At 44.2% G+C, this 3,927-nt stretch overlaps 1 pseudogene; it reads left to right on the top strand.

Annotated features, from left to right (window-relative positions):
- The first annotated feature begins 431 nt into the window (after positions 1–431).
- On the top strand, positions 432–3,399 carry LOC101465730 (putative 2-ketogluconate reductase; annotated as a pseudogene).
- The last annotated feature ends 528 nt before the right edge of the window (positions 3,400–3,927 follow it).

The raw sequence follows: 3,927 nt of genomic DNA on the forward strand, positions 1-3,927 counted from the left end.
ACAGCCCATGTTTTCATATTAACTTTACTTAATCTGTAACTTTACAGTAGTGTAAGAAAGCCTGCAAAGGCTCACCTGTCACTACACCAGGCGAAGAAAGCTCAGGGGTTGAAAGGCAATTTCAAGGGTGAGTCTTTCTCATTTAAGTGATGACTTCTTTATGGAGTTTGTTCTTAATAACAGATAAACTGTTCTTTTTAAGAAACCTGTGAAAAGAGTCATTTAACCCTGAAAATATCAATTCTTTTGAACTGGTCAGCTACTAGATTACTATGTTCAGCTGATTAGAGTAGATCGTGTCATACTAGGTTAAGCTACCAAATCACAGTCTTTACTATTTGGTAGAAAAAATGATAGGGCATTTTTTTTTTCAAAGAAAGTGATGGAGGAGGAAAAGCCATGGGCACTAATTTCAAAGGTTGGGGGTCCACATGGCTACTGTACCTTGAAGAGCTAGCTGACATAGTGAAACAACACTTCCAGATCGTCTGCTACAAAGACTTTCTGCAGAACCCTGTGCTCCATAATCCAAAATACAGGCTCTGCTAAATTGGAAGTACTGCCCTGCAGCCAAGCCTTGGTTGCTCAGGTTGCTTCCCTGCCTTAAAGTTGTAGCCAGTGGAGGAGTGGGAATCGATCATCTGGATGTGCTATTCATCAACAGTCTTGGTGCCAAAGTGGACAACACACCTGGTGTGGTCAGTGCACTGCAGATTTAGCCATGGGGCTACTTCTGGCTTCAGCTCGCAACATTCATGAGGGTGAGATTACAGGTTAACCAAAGTGGCCCAATGTTCAAGCAATTCTATAACCAAGACCTAATGCCTAATCACTCTTAACTCTTCAACAGATAAGCAGAATAATACTTCCTTCTTTTAGACGTAGGAGTAAATTGCATCATTTACCATGTTAACATGATCTAAAATGTATCATCTGTGAATCCAGCCAAAAGATTTTTTTCATCATAGGTCACCAGATAGCTACAGACCCAAAGACTGTCCATATATCTCAAAATCTGATGGGAGTTGAAGTCACACGGGCGACCCTTGGAATCACTGGAATGGGAGAGGTTGGTTACAAGATTGCTCAAAGAAGCAAAGGATTTGAAATGAAGGTTATGTATCACAAGAGGACCAGAAGGTAAATAAAAGAACACAAGTATACAGCGGAACCCCGACTTACGAAATTAATTCGTTCCTAAGGGTCTTTCGTAAGTCGAAGCACCCATCGCGCCTTTTGAGTGAACGATAGGCTATAGGCTAACTGCTAACTGCAACAACAATACGTTGTTCAAGTGGAACAGCGAAGCGCAAGTACGAAAGCCAAGGGGGTTGTCACATGATTCGGAAGGCATTGTGGGCATTGTAGGCATTCTGGGCTCAGCCAATCAGAGCCAGCGAATTTCATTATGCGGGCATTTTGCCGTAACACGGGAAAAAATATTGCCGTTAAGTGCCTTCGTAACTTGAATTTTTCGTTAAATGCGGTATTCGTAAGTCGGGGTTCCACTGTATATATATATATGTTTTGTAGTGATGATTTCATTAGTGTGCTAAAAGCCCTCAAGGATGATTAGTCAGTACTGCTGTAGTGGTTGGGCTTTTCTACCCTTCCACATTTTGCTCTTGTTTCTGTATATATAGAACACCAGAGGCAGGTCGAAGCAGCATCAAGACTTCAGAACAAAACAGACACAATACCAATGACAATAAATATGATTTAGTCAGACACTATATGACAGGAGTAGTTGGCATGGAGGTGGGCTTGCTTAAAACAGCTTAAATTAGTCACCCTCAGTTTCTATACCGTCTCCCTCAAATACTCTTCATGCTGTTCAGAGCACCGAAGACGAGCAAGCAGTTGGGGCAAGTTATTGTGAGAACTTGGATGACCTGCTCAGGTGCTCAGACTTTGTCATGATAGCTGTAAATCTGACCTCAGAGACATCAGGCTCATTGGCCACAGGGAGTTGTCCCTCATGAAGCCTACAGTGACACTGATCAACATCAGCAGAGGTGGGAATAATGTGTTTCCTGTACTATAGTGTTTAGTGATCACTGGTTCAGTGTAATAACAATTCTTTATAAACCTCAGGTCTGGTTGTGAACCAGGACGCCTTACTTGCAGCTCTCAATTCGTGCAGCGGCCTTAGATGTGACTCATCCTGAACCTTTACCAAGGTGCTATGTCTGTGCGTACAAAGTAACACAACAGAATCACGCGTTCAAGCAGACTCATGCAGTGCTATTGTCATGGTCTGGGTGGGCACCTGCAGGTCTCCGACAGCGGCCCCTCCTCCTTTGGGCGGAGTTCGGTTGCTCCTCCCTGGCTGACCACCTGTGAGCAATCATGCCAGCAGTATATCAGACCTGCGCTCTCAACCATTCATCGCCTGAGTATCTGCTATCCCCATGTCAGTCGAGTGAAGCATCATAACTCTGTCAGACGCTGTGTGATGTCTTACTTGTTTTTCTTGTCCTCAGAGGTAGCACCTGGAGTGGAGATCTTGTCTCCCTCACTCCCGCCTTCCTGGACCTGGGCCGCCTGCTGCTAACACGACGTGGCCTGCCGGCCCACCGCTCACTTGCCTGCCTCCCCACGCCTTGACCGCTTCCGGGCTTCCGCCCCACCTGTCTCCTCCACCTGAAACCAAGTAAGGCAACTCAATTCAACTGTGGAGGATCGTTGATTGTCTGCTGGATCCCACTGACCGTGATCTCCTCTTATTCCAGTGCCCCGGCCCCTGCCTAATCCTGTTTCTACCTCCCCGCTGCCTCTGCTGTTCAGCCGTCTCCTAGAGGTGTCTAGGTCACCCTCATTATCGTAGATAATCCTACGCGCCACGAGTGTGGTGGCGCCGCTTTGCTTTTGCTTTTGTTTGCCTGTGGGCGGAAATAAATCATTTGTTCCCTACCGTCTCGCTTCCGGGTTGGTTTCTGCACCTGTGTCCATCTTTGTTCCCTCGTGCCGCTGGGCCGTGACAGCTATCTCTGATTTTTCTTGTGTAGGGATCATCCATTGCTTGAGCTTCCTAATATACTCATCACTCCCCACATTGGCATCTCAACCATTACCACAGCACGTGTGATGGTGAAGAAGATGGTCGAAAACGCCCCGGCTGGAGTGAAAGGGTTACCTGTTCCAAATGAAGTTCATCTACACCGTCAAACTGTTAAATCTGACTTTATTTTTAGAATTAAGATCTCTAAAAAAGTAAGATTTGAACACAGTAAGTTGCAGGATAGTTTCAATGTAGGATCGTATCACATGATGTTTGATAGATACAGGTTGAAAAATGTCTTTGAAGCAAAGTTAATTATTTTATTAACTTTATATACAGTGAGGTCCCACCGGTGCTACCAGTGTTTTCATGCCTGTGGTGTAAAGGTCAGCCATTAATCAGTGCTTGAACAAAATGTGGTATGTATTAATGAAAAAGTCTTTGAAGTAGAAAAGGAAATGCAACACTTTTGGACACACAAATGAAAACTTTAAGAGCCTTTTGGTTTGATAATTAATCTAGAAGAACAAACAAGCTAAATAATCTTCTAATAAGCTTCCAGTGAACACTTAAATAGAAACACAATGTCACGGTCCAGTGTTTTTGTTTCTGTGTTACTATTGAACTTTGATTTTGTTATTGTTTATCTTTTCTAGTCTTTTGGTTTCTGTGCTCCATGGTTGCTGTCTCACCTAGTCATGTCCGCATCTGTTATGTTTCCTGTCTTACTTTGAAAGTCTGTGTCCTATGTCATTGTATTGACTTTTTCTTCCCCTTGGTCTTGTCATGTCGGATTACTCCCAGCTGTGTTCCCCTTCTGTGTCTCATTCCCTCGCTATCCCATGTGTATCTAAGCCCTGCGTTTCCGTCTGTTAGTTGCTGGTTCGTCTGCGTGTCTACCCGTATTTCTGCTGTGTGTTTCTCCA

Source organism: Maylandia zebra, linkage group LG16 (assembly GCF_041146795.1).
Source record: "Maylandia zebra isolate NMK-2024a linkage group LG16, Mzebra_GT3a, whole genome shotgun sequence".
NCBI classification, from domain to species: Eukaryota; Metazoa; Chordata; class Actinopteri; order Cichliformes; family Cichlidae; genus Maylandia; species Maylandia zebra.